We start from the raw sequence: 18,250 nt of genomic DNA, 5'->3' as shown, positions 1-18,250 counted from the left end.
TGTTTATAGAACACCTATATCCTTTCAATTTCTGTAGGTTCTTAGTGGTTTATTTTATTCCTAATAATAATTTCTGTCTTCTGTATTTTTCTTAATCAATATAGTTACAGTTTTATTAATTTTATTAATCCTTTCAATAATACTGTCTTTTAATCTTATTTATTTCTCATATTTCTTTTTTTGCTTTGTATTTTATTGATTTCTGTTGTTTATTATTTCTTTTTACCATTTAGTTTGGTTTTAATTTATTCCTTTTCTAGCTTCCTAAAGTAGACATCCCTAAAGTTAGATCATTGAATTTGGAACTTTTTTTTCTCACATAGCATTTAAGGATTACATTTTTCCTTAAACATTTTTTAAACTACGCAAATGTTGCTATGCCACATTTTCATCTCCCTTTCAAATTTTTTTCTGAGTATTTTCTAATTTCTTTGTGATTTATTTTTGACCCGTGAGTTCTTTAGAAGTACATTGTTGGGACATTTTAAGATGCCTTGTTGCTTATTTCCAGTTTGATTCCTTTATGGTAAGAAAATATACTATGTAAGAATTTGATATTTGGAAATCTATTGAGACAGCTTTTATAGCCAAGCATATAAATGAGTGCACTCCTTTTGGTATACTCATAAGACTAGAAGCCCATAGACTTTTGATTTGAGGTCACATGTGTAACAGAAACATTGGCTTATAACTGGTTCTAAGCATTTATTGATTGTAAACCTTTCAGAAAGCCACTTGGTTAAAGTGATATTTCATCACATCATATTATTATTTTTGTAGGTAATAAAAAAACACAATGTTAATAATTTCATGTCATTCAATCTAATAGTGTGTTTCCTTCTAGGAGCCTGTAGTTAAAGTTTATTGAAGAAGTGCTCAAATCCATTTTTTAAAAAAGATTTTATTTATTTGACAGAATGAGCAAGAGAGAGAGCACAAGCAAGGGCAGAGACAGGGGCAGAGGCAGAGAGAGAAGCAGACCCCCCACTGAGCAGCGAGTTCATTGCAGGGCTGGATCGCAGGACCCCAGGATCATGACCTGAGTTGAAGGCAGACACTTAACTGAGTGAACCACCCAGGTGCCCCTCAGATCTGTCTTTTAAAGAATGGTGTTGAAAAAAATTGTATCAGAAATACTTGATGGTACATTTCTTGCTAGTGGTTTAAAAGAAAAACAACATACAAAGACAACTTTGTATTATGTACTGGCTACTACTATACTACTCAGTCACTACTTGTAGTAGAATCTGTGATTTTGAGTGTGCAAATATAGGAGGACATTAGAACAGGCTGTCTACTTCCAGACCCATTCTGTATAAAAATGTGGGGAGGAATCCCAGTGTTTGGCCTAACTAGGTTAGGATCCCCTTAGATACGGAACAATGCTGAGCCTGTAGGTGAAGCATATTCTGTAGTTATGGTCATTTGGGATTGGCACATTCCACACGTGAAGTTTTTGTATTTTTGTGAGACTTTCACTCCCTTGATAATTGAGCAAAGAACACATTACTTTCTTTTCAGTGTTCCATGGAATTTAATTAATGCCCAGTGAAAAGAAACACCAAAGTTGCTGGCTTTGAATTGGCTGTTCCTTCACTACAGCTATCTGATGACTGTAGTGTTGACTTAATAGTTTAACGTATCCAGCAGATTCCACTTCCTGACCCATTTCTTGCAAAGACAACATATCTCTATCTACTTGTGTAGGTGGTCTTGAAGGCCCATTTGGGCCTGCCTATTGTTATGAAGGGCAGGAAATGCTAGTGGATCTTGCTGGGGCCAATTAGCTCATTAGGGAAAAGACTAGGAATGGAATCTAGGAATTAATGCAGGTGGTTTATCAGGTTGCTGGGCTTCTCACCAAGCTGTTTCAGCTTGCCTCTTAATCTGACCTGTCAGTTAACTTGAGCTGTGGTTGAGGAAAACTCTACATCTAAGACATGATCATATGAATTATTTTGGGGGATAGGAGGAAGTTCAGTATAATGATTCTTTCAGCTTGAATTGTCTTGATATAACAGGTGTTTTTGATATACCAGACATATTAGATCTTTGTTGGAAGCTGCTGGTAGCAATGTCTAGAAAAAGCAACAGGATACAGAATATTATTAGATGCATTATGGTGAATGGAAAGTTCTTGTTCAGTGGATACAGAACTTTAGTGTTGCAAGATGGAAAAACTTCTGAAGATGTATGGCAGTGATGGTTACACAGAACAGAGTTAATATCAGAGAGCTGTACACTTAAAACTGGTTAAAATGGTAAATTTTATATTACGTATATTTTACCACAGTTTTAAAAAATAATGATACCTGAATCCCATTCCTGGAGGTTTTAATTTAATTGATCTTGGGTGTGGTTAGCTTTTTTGTTTTTTAAAGCTGTGTAGGTGATTCCCAGGAGTGAGATCCAGTGGCCTAGTCTGACCGCAAAAGACTCATCTAGCGGCAGGAATATGACTTTGTTTTCCTGACTTGTAGGAGCTACATGGATAGGTCCTACACTGAAAGCCTCTGGGTGAATGAAAAAGATTCTTACCTTAGCTTAGTTGAGAAAGTGCTGGGGAATTTACCCTGAATTCTTGTGTTAGGTGATGGTAAGAATGGAATTTATCAATTACTGTTCTGTCAGCATTTTTTTCTAAGGTTACAAGTCCATCTCAGTGACAATTCTCCTTTCCTTCTCTTTTAAAAAGGCAGTAAGTTTACTCCCTTGATGACTAACAGTATTCACGATACTTCTTCTATGTATTTCAAATCTCTGCTCCCTCTAGCCAGGCTTGCTTTATCCCAGTGCTGTGGGTATCCTCCCCCAGAAGACCTGTGCAAACCTTGCCAACAGCACATCTTTTGACCCCATACCCTTTGTGGGGCCTTGGTCCTGGCAGGGGCAGCAGTAGGTCACCTCACGAAAGACAGACAAGTAAACCTTGCTGAAACTGCACCCCTTAACCCACCCGTGTTAAAGATCTACCCTGTCTGGCCTGAGTTGCAGCAGGAGCAGTGTGCAAACCTTGTTAAAATTGTGCTCCCCACCTCCTAGCACTTTTGGGTTATGCCTCTTTTGATACATCTTTAGCTGGAACCCATCCAAAGCAGTGTGCAAGTGTGTAAGTAGCCCCAACAGGAACCAGAACCCCTCCAAAATGACTCCTGTCCCAAGGAAAGGGAAAGATAACAATAAACACCAGAACAACCGGCCATAACAGTGGTCTGGGAGCATATATCTGATTTGACTGACTGCAGACTTTACTCACCAACAAAACTCCTTGGGGAACAACACAGGGAGTGTGCCCTGCAATTAGGTGCTACTGCGTCTCTGACAAATTCCTGGTCTGACTCAACTCAAGCTAAAGGCAGCCCCAGAGTGGCCCATGAACAACACAGGGACCAACCCTGCCCAAAACAGGCCATGAGCTATTGCTGATGACTGCAGTGAAGGCAGACACAACTCAACCATAAAAGTAAGAGGAACACAAAATGCTAGCAGACTCCCTTGAAGCACCAGGTTCTGGTGAACAGGCATATCACACCACGGGGCAATACAGGACCTCATCTTCATAAGGTGACTATTTGCAACAGCAGGAGACATAGTTGACTTTCCTAAAACACTGAAACAGACCTAGAGAGTTAGACAAAATGAGACAGGGGAATATGTCCGAAATGAAAAAATAGCACAAAATCACAGCAAGACACCAAAAAACAAAAAACCAAACAGGGATAAGCAATATGCCTGATAGAGAATTTAAAGTAAAGGTCATAAGTATAGTCACTGAACTTGAGAAAAGAGTGGAGGACTTCAGTGAGACCCTCAAAAAAGAGATAAAAAAAGAACCACAGATGAAATTTAGCAATATCCTAGAGGGACTAAATAGTAGGCTAAAAGAAGCAGAACAATGGATCAGTGATTTGGAGGACAGAGTAATGGAAAGTGATCAACCTGAGCAGGTGAGAGAAAAGAATTTATGCAAAATGAGAATAGACTTTGAGAGCTCAGCAATATCATCAACCATAATAACATTTTCATTTTAAGGATTCTGAAGGTGAGGAGAGAGTAATGGAGGCAGAAAATTTATTTGAAGAAAGAATAGTTGAAAACACCCCAAATCTGGGGAAGAAAACAACTTCAGATCTAAGAGGCACAGAGATCCTGCCAACAAAATCAACCTGAGGAGATCCACACTATTCACATATAGTAAATAAAATGGCAAAAAATAGTGATAAAAAGATAATTTTTATTTTTAAATTTTTTAAAAGATTTCATTTATTTATTTATTTATTTGTCAGAGAGTACAGGCAGGTGGAGTGGCATACAGAGGGAGAAGCAGGCTTCCTGACCGGAGCCGAAGGCAGACATTTAACTGACTGAGCCACCCAGGCATCCCTAAAGAGAGAATTTTTAAAGCAACAAGAGAAAAGAAGACAGTAACATACTAGGTAAACCAATAAAGCTATCACCTGAATTTTCAGCAGAAACTTCGCACACCAGAAGAGAGTGGCATGATATATTAAAGTGCTAAAAGGGAACAATCTACAACAGAGAATACTCTATCCAGCAGGGCTGTCATTCAAAATAGGAGAGATAAAGCTTCTACCAGACAAACAAAAGTTAAAGGAATTCATCACCATGACACCAGCTCTGTTAGAAATGGTAGGGGCCTCTGAGTGGTAAAGATAGACCATAAACAGGAGTAAGAAAAGTAGGAAATAGAAAAGCCATAAAAATAAATATATTTGTAAAAATCAGTCAGAGAACTCACAAAATAAAAAAAGATGTTAAATATGATGTCATATCCCTAAAACATGGGGGAAGAGCGAAAACTGGGTTCAAACTTAAATGATCGTCAACTAAATATAGACTGTTACATTCAGAATGTATATATAAATCTATTGATAACCATATATCAAAAACCAGTAATAGATATTCAGGAAGTAAAAATAAAGGAATCCAAGTATATCACCAAAAAAAGCCAACTTACTGTGAGAGAGGAGAACAAGACAGAAAGGAACAGAGAATACAATAAAAACAACCATGAAACAAGTAACAAAATGGCAGTGAATATGTAACCATCAATAATTACTTTGAATATAAATGGACTAAATACTGCATTCAAAAGACATATGGTGTCAGAATGGATAAGAAAACAAGACCCACCTATATCCTGCCTATAAGACATTCATTTCAGACCTAAAGATACACACAAATTGAATGCTTCCTTATTATGCAAATGGATGTGAAGAAAAAGCTGGGATACCAATATTTATATCAGACAAAATAGACTTTGAAACAAAGACTGTATAAGAAACAAAGGACACTATATAATGGACAATCCAACAAAAAGACATAACAATTATAAATATTATGCACCCAATGTGTGAATAGCCAAATACATAAAACAATTAATGATAAACATAAAGGACATAATGGATAGTAATACAATAATATTAGGGAACCTTAACACCCAACTTACATCAATGGGAAGATTATCTAAACAAAATCAAGAAGGAAACAATGGCTTTGAATTACACTTTGGACCAGATGGAGTTAACAGCTATTTTCGGAACATTCCATCTGAAAATAGTAGAACACACGTTCTTTTCAAGTGCACATGGAACATTCTCCAGAAAACACTACATATTAGCCCACAAAACAAACCCCCCAAAATTCAAGATTGAAGTCATACCATGCATCTTTTCAGACCACAATGATATGAAACTAGAAATTAACCACAGGAAAAAATCTGGAAAGACCACAATTACTTGGAGGCTAAACAACATGCTATTAAACGATGAATGGGCCGGCCAGGAAATCAAAGAAGAAATACAAAAATACATGGAGATCAATGAAGATGAAGACATGACAGTCCAAAACCTTTGGGATACAATAAATTGCCCTAAAATGGAAGTGTGTAGTAGTTTGGGCCTACATCATAAGCAAGAAGTCTCAAAGGAACAACCTAACCTTAACACCTAAAGGAGCTAAAAAAGAAGAACAAATGAAGCCTAAAGCCAGCAGAAATAAGGAAATATTGAAATTAGAGCAGAAATAAATGTTACAGAAACCACAAAAATCAATAGAACAGATCATTGAAAGCAGGAGTGGATTCTCTGAAAAGATCAACAGAATTGATAAACTTTTAACCAGACTCATCTAAAAAGCAAAAAGAGTTAAATAAAATCAGAGATGAAAGAGGTAAAAAAAGCAAATAACACAAGAGAAATACAATGGATTATAAGAGAATGTTATGAAAACTTGTATGCCAACAAATTGGACAATGTGGAAGAAATGGATGCATTCCTAGAAACATATGAACTACCAGCAGTGAAACTGAATCGATAATTCAAAAATCCTTCCCAGCTGAGTTCTGCCAAATATTTACAGAAGAGTTAATACCTGTCCTTCTCAAATTATTCCAAAATAAAGAAAAAGAAGGAAAGATATATAGAAAAAAGGAAAGATTACAAATTCATTCCATGACGTCAGCATTACCTGATACCAAAACCAGGTAAAGACACCGAAGAAGAAAAAACGGGAGAGAGAACTACAGGCCATTATCTCTGATGAACCTACATCAAAAATCCCCCCAAAATATTACCAAGCTGAATTCAACAATACATTAAAAAAATTATTTACCACAATCAATGAGGATTTATTCCTAGAATAAGAGTGTGTGTGGTTCAGTATTCGCATATCAGTCAGAGTGATCATCACATCAATAAAATAAAGAATAAAAACCATATTTCAGTAGATGCAGAAAAAGCTTATGACAAAGTACAACGTCTATTCATTGATAAAAACCCTCAACAAAGTGAGATTAGAAGGAACATACCTCAAAATAATAAAGGCCATCTATGAAAAATAACTAATATCTTACTCACTGGGGCAAAACTGAGAGCTTTTCTCCTACTGTTGGGAATGAGACAGGGATGTCCACTCTCACTACTGTTGATCAACATAGTACTGGAAGCCCTAGCCTCAGCAATCAGACCAGCAAAAGAAATAAAAGGCACCTAAACTGGTATGGAAGAAGTAAAACTTTCACTGTTTGCAGATGACATGATACTATATATAGAAAACCCTAAGGACACCACTAAAAAACTACTGGAACTGATAAACGAATTCATAAGATTGCAGGATACAAAATCAATGAGCAGATATGCATTGCATTTCTATTACTAATAATGAAGCAGTAGAAAGAAATTAAGGAAACAGTCCTATTTACATTGCACCAAAAACCATAAGATATCTAGGAATAAACCTAACTGAAGGGGTGAAAGACCTGTACTCTGAAAACTACAGAACACTTATGAAAGAAACTGAGGAAGACACAAAGAAATGGAAAAATATTCCACGCTCATGGATTAGAAAAACAAACATTGTTAAAAAGCCCATATCATTCATAGCAATCTACAGATTTATTCTGATTAGTATCAGAATAATTACGGCATTTTTCACAGAGCTAGAACAAACGACTCTAAAAATTTTTTTAAAAGATTTTACTTATTTATTTGAGAGGGAACAAGTGCGAGGGAGCGAGAGAGAGCAGCAGAGTGGAGAAAGGGCAAAGGGAAAGGGAGAAGCAGATCCCCTGCTGAGCAAGGAGCCCCATGCGGGACTCGATCTCAGGAACTTGAGATCACGACCTGACCCATAGCCAGACGTGTATCAGACTGAGCTACCCAGGTGCCCCCAAAGAATTCTAAAATTTATATGGAACTGTAAAGACCCTAAATAGTGAAAGCAGTCTTGAGAAAGAAGAAAAAACCTGGAGGTTATCACAATTCTGGATTTCAAGCTCTATTAAAAGCTCTATTAATGATCAAGACAATATGGTACTGGCACAAAACAGACACATAGATCAGTGGAACAGGATAGAGACTCCAGAAATGGACCCTCAGCTATAAGGTCAATTAATGTTAGACAAAGCAGGAAACAATATCCAATGGAAAAAAGACAGTCCCTGAACAGATAGTGTTGGGGAAACTGGACAGTTACATGCAGAAGAATGAAAATGGACCACTTTCTTACACCAGAAAATAAACTCAAAATGGGCTAAGGGCCTAAGTTTGAGACAGGAAGCCAAAAAAATCCTAGAAGAAAGAACAGGCTATTTCTGTGATCTTTGATGTACCAACCTCTTTGTAAATGTCTCCTGAGGCTAGGGAACCAAGAGCAAAAATAATCTGTTGTGACTACATCAAAATAAAAAGCTTCTGCACAGCAAAGAAAACAATCAACAAAACTAAGGGGTAACATCATGAATGGAAGAAGATATTGAAATGACATATTCAATAAAGGATTAATATCCAAAATATATAAGACTTTATGCAACTCAACACAAATAAAACAAATAAATCCAACTTAAAAATGGGCAGAAGATGTGAATAGACATTTCTTCAAAGAGTACATCTGGACATGTATGGCCAGTGGACATATGAAAAGATGTTCAGCTTCACTGATCATCAGGAAAATGCAAATCAAAACAGTCACGTATCAACTCATACTTGTCAGAATGCTAAAACAAAAAATACGAACAGCCAATATTGGCAAGGATGTTGTAGAAAGGGGAACCCTCGTGCATTGCTGATGGGAATGTAAACTGGTGCAGGCACTGTGGAAGACAGAATGTAGCATCTTCCAAAATTTTTAAAAAATAGAAATAGCTTACATTCCAGCAGTTGCACTACTGGGTATTTACTCAATGGTACAAACATAGTGATCCAAAGGGGAGCATGCACCCCAGTGTTTATTGCAGCATTATTTAGAATTGCCTAATTCTGGAAGTAGCTCAAGTGTTCATTAATAGTGGTGGCTAAAGTTTTGTAATATATAAATAAAGTGGAATAATATTCAGCAATGAAAAAGAACAAGATTTTGCCATTTTTACATGTGGTTGGAACTAGAGAGTATTATGCTAAGCAAAGTAAAGTAGTCAGAGAAAGACAAATACCATATGATTTCACTCATATGTGGAATTTAAGGAAAAAAACGAAAAAAGGAATAAAGTAGACAACGCAAAAAAGACTCAACTATAGAAGTACCAAGGTCATCAGGTGAGGATGAGGACAGATGAGTGAAACAGAGGAATGAAGAGTACATTTACTGCGATGAGCAGTTACTGAGTAATGTATAGAATTGTTGAATCACTATGTAGTCCACCTGAAACTAATGTAACTGTGTGGTACTATGCTGTCATTTAAATTAAATAATAAATAAGAAAGAATTAGGTCATGTGTCATGTTTTAGCTAGATATCAGTCAACAACAAGTCAGAATAGAGGCATGTTGGTGGCTCAGTTTGTGGAGTATGTGACTTTTGATCTCAGGGTTGTGGATTCAAACCCCATGTTGGATGTAAGATTACTTAAAAATAAAATTTTTAAAAACAGCAACAACAACACAAAGAAATTGGAATAAAATTTTAAAAGTGTGGGTCCTTCAGTTCAGTTTGTATGTGGAAAAATCTTTGAAGGAATTATCTTTTCTCAGTCCTCCTGGATACTGACATATTAATCTAGAAGTGTCTTAACAAAAAACTTTATATTTTATATAAGTTTCATGTTCACAGCAAAATTCAACAGAAAGTTCACATATCTGATTGCCCCTACACATGAATGTCTTCTCACATATAAACATCATGGTCTAGATTGGCACATGGGTGACAATTCATGAACCTACATTAGCATGTCATTATCATCCAAAGCCCACACTTTAATTTTAGGGTTCATTATGGTGTTGTATATTGTATAGGTTTGGACAGCTGTATAATGGCAAGAATCCATCATTACAAAATTGTCACTGTTCCAAAAATCTACTATACTCTTCCTATTTATTACCTCCCCCTAACCGTTGGCAACCACTGAGCTTTTAACTGTCTCCATAGTTTATCCACTTCCAGAATGTCACGGACTTTGAAGCAGGTAGAGTGTAGTCTTTTTAGATTGAGTTCTTTACATTTAAGGTTTTCTCATGTCTTTTCAAGACTACTAATTTCTTTTTAACAATGATTAATATTTTATTGTCTGGATGAACCATCGTGTATTCACAGTAGAGTTTGCAGAGGTTTTTTTTGTTGGTTGGTTTGTTTTTTGAGTTGGCAGGTTTTTATGTGACCATAAATTTTCTGCTTCTATGGGTAAATACCAATGAGAACAGCTGCTGGATCACATGTTAAGAATATGTTCCATTTTGTGACAGTCCCACCAGCAATGAAAGATAGTTTCTTATGCTCCACCTCCTCCCCAGCATTTGGTGGTGCCATTTTTATGGATTTAGCCCTTCTATTTGGTTTGTTGTTGTATCTCATTGTTTCATTTGCATTTCCTTGATGATACGGGATATGAAACACCTATGTATGTGCTTATTTGCCATCTGTACATCTTCTACAGTGAGGTGTCTGTTAAGGCTTCTGCTTTGTTTGAGTTGTTTTTTAATTTTTGGGTCTTAAGTGACCTTGGTATACCTAAGTGACAGTCCTTTATCAGACGTGTCTTTTTTTTTTTTTTAATGATTTTTTATTATATTATGTTAGTCACCATACACTACAACCCCGGTTTCCGATGTAAAGTTCGATGATTCATTCATTGCATATAACACCCAGTACACCATGCAATACGTGCCCTCTTTACTACCCATCACCAGCCTATCCCATTCCCCCACCCCCCACCCTCTGAGGCCCTCAGTTTGTTTCTCATAATCCATAGTCTCTCATGTTTCATTCCCCCTTCTGATTACCCCCCTTTCTTTATCCCTTTCTTCCCTACCAGTCTTCCTAGTTCTTATGTTCCATAGATGAGAGAAATCATAAGATAATTGTCTTTCTCTGTTTGACTTATTTCACTTAGCATTATCTCCTCCAGTGCCGTCCATGTTGCAGCAAATGTTGAGAATTTGTTCTTTCTGATAGCTGAGGAATATTCCATTGTAAATATGGACCACATCTTCTTAATCCAGTCATCTGTTGAAGGGCATCTCGGTTCCCTCCACGATTTAGCTATTGTGGACAATGCTGCTGTGAACATTGGGGTGCATATGGCCCTTCTCTTCACTACGTCTGTATCTTTGGGGTAAATACCCAGTAGTGCAATGGCTGGATCATAGGGTAGCTCAATTTTTAACTTTTTAAGGGACCTCCACACTGTTTTCCAGAGTGGAAACTGTACTAACTTGCATTCCCACCAACAGTGTACGAGGGATCCCCTTTCTCCACGTCCTCTCCAGCAATTGTTGTTTCTTGCCTTGTCAATTTTTGCCATTCTAAATGGCGTAAGGTGGTATCTCAGTGTGGTTTTGATTTGAATTTCCCTGATGGCTAATGATTTTGAACATTTTTTCATGTGTCTGTTAGCCAATTGTATGTCTTCATTGGAAAAGTGTCTGTTCATATCTTCTGCCCATTTTTTGATTTGTTTATATGTTTCTCGTGTATTGAGTTTGAGAAGTTCTTTGTAGATCTTGGATACCAGTCCTTTATCTGTAGTGTCATTTGCAAATATCTTCTCCCATTCCGTGGGCTGCCTCTTAGTTTTTTTGACTGTTTACTTGGCTGTGCAGAAGCTGTTTATCTTGATGAAGTCCCACAAGTTCATTTTATCTTTTGTTTCTCTTGCCTTTGGAGATGTGTCATGAAAAAGGTTGCTGTGGCAGATGTCGTAGAGGTTGCTGCCTATGTTCTCCCCTAGAATTTTGATGGATTCCTGCCTCACATTGAGGTCTTTCATCCGTTTGGACTTTATTTTTGTGTGTGGTGTGAGAGAGTGGTCCAGTTTCATTCTTTTGCATGTAGCTGTCCAATTTTCCCAGCACCATTTATTGAAGAGACTGTCTTTTTTCCACCGGATGTTTTTTTCCTGCTTTGTCAAAGATTAGTTGCCCAAAGAGCCGAGGGTGCATTTCTGGGTTCTCTATTCTGTTCCATTGGTCTATGTGTCTGTTTTTGTGCCAGTACCATGCTGTCTTTGTGATCACAGCTTTGTAGTACAGCTCAAAATCCGGCATTGTGATGCCCCCAGCTTTGTTTTTCCTTTTCAACAGTTCCCTGGAGATTCGGGGCCTTTTCTGTTTCCATAAAAATTTAAGGACTATTTGTTCCAGTTCTTTGAAAAATGTCCTCGGTATTTTGATCGGGATAGCATTGAAAGTGTAGATTGCTCTGGGTAGCATGGACATTTTAACTATGTTAATTCTTCCGATCCATGAGCATGGAATATCTTTCCATCTTTTGGTGTCTTCCTCAATGTCTTTCAAGAGTGATTTATAGTTTCTAGAATATAGGTCCTTTACGTCTCTGGTTAAGTTAATTCCAAGGTAACATATGGTTTTTGGTGCTATTATAAATGGGATGGATTCCCTAATTTCTCTTTCTTCAGTCTCATTGTTCGTGTATAGAAATGCAACTGATTTCTGAGCATTGATTTTGTATCCCGCCACCTTACTGAATTGCTCTGTAACTTCTAATAGTTTGGGAGTGGATTCTTTTGGGTTTTCCATATAGAGTATCATGTCATCTGCGAAGAGAGACATTTTGACTTCTTCTTTGCCGATTTGGATACCTTTTATCTCTTTTTGTTGTCTGATTGCTGTTGCAAGAACTTCTAGTACTATGTTGAATAATAGTGGCGAGAGTGGGCATCCTTGTCGAGTTCCTGATCTTAAGGGAAAGACTTCCAGCTTTTCCCCATTGAGAATGATATTTGCTGTAGGCTTTTTCATAGATGGTTTTTATGAGATTGAGAAATGTACCCTCTATTCCTACACTCTGAAGGGTTTTAATCAGGAAAGGATGCTGTATTTTGTCAAATGCTTTTTCGGCATCGATTGAGAGGATCATATGGTTCCTGAGTCTTTTCTTGTTGATATGATGTATCACGCTGATCAATTCACGAATGTTGAACCACGCTTGCATCCCAGGTATGAATCCCACTTGGTCATGATGGATAATCCTTTAATGTACTGTTGAATTCTATTAGCAAGTATCTTGTTGAGGATTTTGGCGTCCATATTCATTAGGGAAATCGGACTGCAATTCTCCTTTTTGATGGGGTCTTTGCCTGGTTTGGGGATCAAGGTAATATTGGCCTCATAGAATGAGTTTGGTAGCTTTCCTTCTGTTTCTATTTTTTGAAATAGCTTTAGGAGAATAGGTATTATTTCTTCTTTGAATGTTTGGTAGAATTCTCCAGGAAAACCGTCCGGGCCTGGAGTTTTGTTATTTGGAAGGTTGTTTATCACTGACTCAATGTCTTCATAATTAATTGGGTTGTTTAAGAAATCAGTTTCTTCCTGTTTCAGTCGTTGTAGTTTATAGGTTTCCAGGAAGGCCTCCATCTCTTCCAGATTGCTTAGTTTATTGGCATATAGCCGTTGATAAAAGTTTCTAATAATCCTTCCAATTTCATTGGTGTTGGTCGTGACCTCTCCTTTTTCATTCATAATTTTAATAATTTGGGTCCTTTTCTATTCTTTGGATAAGTCTTGCCAGTGGTCTGTCAATTTTATTGATTTTCTCAAGGAACCAGCTTTTAGTCCTGTTGATCTGCTCTACTGTAGTTCTGGTTTCTAATTCACTGATTTCTGCTCTAATCTTAGTCAACTGCTTCCTTGTGCGTGGATTAGGCCTGTCCCTCTCTTGCTGTTCCAGCTTCTTGAGGTGAGAATATAAAAACTGTATTTTAGATTTTTCTATTCTTTTGAGTGAGGCTTGGATGGCTATGTATTTCCCCCTTAGGACTGCCTTTGCAGTATCCCATAGGTTTTGGACCATTGTGTTTTCATTCCTGTTGGTCTCCATAAATTGTTTAAATTGATTTTTGATTTCCTGGTTTTTCAAGTCATTCCTGAGCAGGATGGTTCTTAGTCTCCAAGTGTTTGAGTTTCTTCCAAATTTTTCCTTGTGGTTGAGTTCCAATTTCAGAGCGTTGTGGTCTGAGAATATGCAGGGGATAATTTCAATCTTTTGGTATCGGTTGAGACCTGTTTTGTGTCCCAGAACATGGTCTATTCTTGAGAATGTTCCATGGGCATTAGAATAGAATGAGTATTCTTTGGTTCTGGGGTGTAGTGTTCTATATATATCTGTGAGGTCCAACTCGTCGAGTATGGCATTCAAAGCCTTTGATTCTTTGCTTAGTTTTTGCCATGGGTTCCGTCTAATTCTGATAGTGGGGTATTGAGGTCCCCTACTATTAATGTATTTTTATCTATATGTCTCTTTATTGTGGTTAAGAGTTGTCTTGTGTATCATGCTGTTCTCCTGCGGGGGCATAGATATTTATAATTGTCATATCCACTTGTTGGACACATCCTTTAAGAATAATATAGTGTCCTTCTGCGTCTCTAACTATAGTCTTTAGTTTAAAATCCAATCTGTCTGATATGAGAATTTCTACCCCAGCTTTCTTTTGAGGTCCATTTGCATGAAGGATGGTATTCCATCCCTTTACTTTCAGGTCTGAATGTATCTTTGGGTTCAAAATGAGTCTCTTTTAGACAGCAAATGGATGGGTCATTTCTTTTTATCCATCTGCAACCCTGTGGTACTTTATGGGAGCATTTAAGCCATCACATTAAGACTGAATACTGAGAGATATGATTTTAATGATGCCATGTTGCCAGTAAAGTCTTTGTTTCTATAGATTGTTACTTTCTGTGCTGTATCACTCTTCGGGCCTTTTTAACTTTATAGAACCCCCCTTAATATCTCCTGTAGGGCTGGTTTCATGGTTACGAAATTGGTTAATGACTGGCGATTCTGGAACATCTTTATTTCTCCATCAATTCTGAATGACAGCCTTGCTGGATAAAGGATCATTGGCTGCATGTTTTTCTCTGAAAGAGTTTTCAAAATGCCCCGCCCCAACCCTTTCTCTCATTCCAGGTCTGTGTAGACAGGTCTGACGTAATTCTGATGCCTTTGCCATGGTACGTGAGAAATTTCTTTGCCCTGGCCGCTTTCAATATTGTATCCTTGCATCTAATATTTGTGAAATGCACTATGACGTGACGTGGCATAGGTTTGTCGTGGTTGAGCTTGGGAGGGGTCCTCTCTTCCTCTTGGACACGAATGCTTGTTTCCTTTGCTAGATTAGGGAAGTTTTCACCTACAGTTTGTTCAAATATCTCTTCTAGACCTCTGTTTTTCTCCACCCCCTCGGGGATGGTGATGATTCTAACATTGGATCGTTTCATTGAGTCAGTAATCTCCCGTAACCTACATTCGTGGGCGTGGATTTTTTTAAGAGCAGCTTCTATTTTGGTTTTTTCCTCTATTAACCCATCCTCCAATTCACTAACCCTTTCCTCTGCTTCTGTGACCCTGGCCATCAGAGCCTGTAGTTTTGCCTGCATTTGGCTCATAGAATTTTTAATTTCTGTGAGATTCGCTCTCATTTCTGTCCTTAGGGATTCTATATTCTTAGTAACCTTTTCGTTAATAGTTTTTTCAGTTCTACTCCTCATTTTGACCATCGTTACTCTGAATTCCATTTCTGATAATTTGGTTATATCCATATCCATTATTTCTGTGGCAGAGGCCACAGACTCATTGTCTTTTCTTTGCTGGGGGGGACTTCTCCTTCTCGTCATTCTGATGAGGAGAGGTTGCGGGGTTGTCCAGATCCCGAAGTATTGACTGGGACCCAGGACGTGCGCCCTTGTTTTATAGGGATCTTAGGGATGTGGGCTTCTTCTTTAAAGATTTTATTTATTTATGTGGCAGAGAGCCAACCAGCGAGAGAGGGAACACAAGCAGGGTAGTGGGAGAGGAAGAAGCAAGCTCCCAGCGGAGGAGCCTGATGAGGGACTCCTTTCCTGAATGCCGGGATCATGCCCTAAGCCTAAGATAGGCGCTTAATGACTGCGCCACCCAGGCGCCCAATGACTGTGCCACCCAGGCGCCCTGGGTTGTGGGCTTCTGGATTTTTCAGCTTGCCTTCTGGGGGAGGGGCCTGCCGCGCCGATACTCAGGCAACCCTGTTTGGGTAGAGTCTCCGTGTCCCCTGTGAGGGGGGATGGGGATGGGAACGCTGTGAGCCGGCTTTTGTTCCACGCTTTTGTTCTCTGGTAGCTTTCCCTGGCAGTCTCCTGTGCCTATTCTGAGAGTCAGGGCAGTAGCGGCCGAATCTCAGCCTCTGTCTCAGAACAGAGGGATTGCGGAGCGTTCTCCACTGATGTTCTGGCCACTTTAGCTCTGTTACTGTTGGTGCTGCCCAACCCTGGAGCCTCCCGGGATGTGCGCCCCACACCCGGTGTCCCAGCCCTCACTTCCAGGGCTGGTGTGTCTCTGTCCTTTGTGTTTCTAACACTGCCAGCCGCCAGCCTCCCCCCCCCCCCCCCCCGACGCGCTCCTGGAGCTCCCGGTCTCAGTCTGTTTCCAGTGAGCACACCGGAGTTCTGGAGTTCCATGAAAAGTCTGGTGGCGCGCGCTCCCGGCTCACAGTCTCAGTCCGCTGTCTCAAGGGTGCCCTCCGCGAGTCCGCCCACTCCCCCTGTGCAGGTGGCCTGCCAGGCGCCAGCCACCCCATGCACGCTCATGGAGCTCCCGGTCTCAGTCTGGATCCAGTGAGCACACCGTAGGTCCGTGAGAAGTCTGGTGACGCAGGCTTCTGGCTCACGTTCTCAGTCTGCTGTCTCATGGGAGCCGTCGTTGGGTCCACCCGCTCCCCAGTGTCTGTGGCTACCACTTCCCGGCACCCAAACGCGTCGGTTCCCTCCCCCCTTCCGTTTATCTTCCGATATCCGTGCGCGGTTTCACGGCTCCGTGCTTTGTACTTCAATACTCAGCGCTGGAGATGTTCATTTGTTGAGATCCAGATGTATCTTCCTGCGTCTCAGGCTGATTCCGTGGATGTTCAGGCTGGTCTGGTACCTATCCAGCTCGACTCAGGGGACCAGCTGAAAAAGGGGTCCCCTACTCCTCCACCATCTTAACTCCTCCTATCAAATGTGTCTTATACACATTTTCTCTCTGTCTGAGGTTTGTCTTCTCCTTCCACTGACTGTGGAGAAGCAGAAGTTTCTAATATTAATGAAGTTGAGCTGTTCCATGATTTCTTTCCTGCATTGTGCCCTTAGTGTTGTACCTAAAAAATCATCATGCCCGAGGTCATCTAGGTTTTCTCCTATATTATCTTCTAGGAGTTTACACTTTGCATTTGATATTTATTTTTATCCATCATCTATCTATATATCTGTGTATCTACTACCTATCTATCTATCATCTATCTATCTATTATCTATCTATCATCTATCTATTATCTATTATCTATCATCTATCTATCTATTATCTATCTATCTATCTATCTATCTATCATCTATCTATCTATTATCTATCTATCATCTATCTATCTGTCTATCATCTATCTATTTATGTATCTATCTATCTGTCATCTATCTATCATCTATCTATCTATCTATCTATCTATCTATCTATCTATCTATCTATCTATCTATGTATCTATTATCTGTCATCTATGAATTATCTATCATCTATCTGTCTATCATCTATCATCTATTATCTATCATCTATCATCTATCTATCTATCCATCATGTCATCTATCATCATAATCTATCATCTATCTGTCGTCTCTGAATTATCTGTCTATCATCTATCCATCATCTGTCATCTATCTAACCATCATCTATCATCATTTATAATCTATCTAATCCATCTCTTTATCAGAGAGATAGGGAGAGGGAGAAGGAGACTCCCCATTGAGCAGAGAGCCCAATGCAAAACTTAATCCCAGGACCCTGAGATCATTACCTGAACTGAAGCAGACGGTTAACAACTGAGCCATGCAGATGTCCCTACACTTGAAACTTAGATCTGGGATTCATTTTGAGTTAATTTTTATGAAAGATGTAAAGTTTCGGACTAGATTTTTTTTTTTTTTTTGCGTGTGGATGTCCAGTAGTTCCCACACTATTTGTTGAAAAAATTGTCTGTTGTCTTTGCCAGTGATCAGTTAACTGTATCTGTAAAGATGTGTTCCTGGACTCTCTATTTTGCTTCATTGAGCTGTCTGTTTCTTTCACCAATACCGCACTATCTTCATTACTGTAGTTTGATAATAAGTCTGGGAGTCTGGTAGCGTCAGTCCCCTGGCTTTTTCCTGTCCTTTAACGTTGCGTTGGTTATTAGAGGTCTTTTGCTTCTACGTATAAACTTCAGATCAGTTTGTTGAGTTTCTGGGATTTTGATTGGGATAACACTGAATATGTATAAATCATGCTGTAAAGAACTGACATCTTG

At 38.8% G+C, this 18,250-nt stretch overlaps 1 protein-coding gene across 8 annotated transcripts in view; it reads left to right on the top strand.

Annotated features, from left to right (window-relative positions):
* Positions 1-18,250, top strand: part of LOC113249831 (protein WWC3-like) — a 250,805-nt gene that overhangs the window by 140,933 nt on the left and 91,622 nt on the right. The gene's annotated exons all lie outside the window — the stretch shown is intronic.

Source organism: Ursus arctos, chromosome Y (genome assembly GCF_023065955.2).
Source record: "Ursus arctos isolate Adak ecotype North America chromosome Y, UrsArc2.0, whole genome shotgun sequence".
NCBI classification, from domain to species: Eukaryota; Metazoa; Chordata; class Mammalia; order Carnivora; family Ursidae; genus Ursus; species Ursus arctos.
Note: the sequence above shows the minus strand (reverse complement) of the source record. Positions and strands in the feature narration are given on the sequence as shown.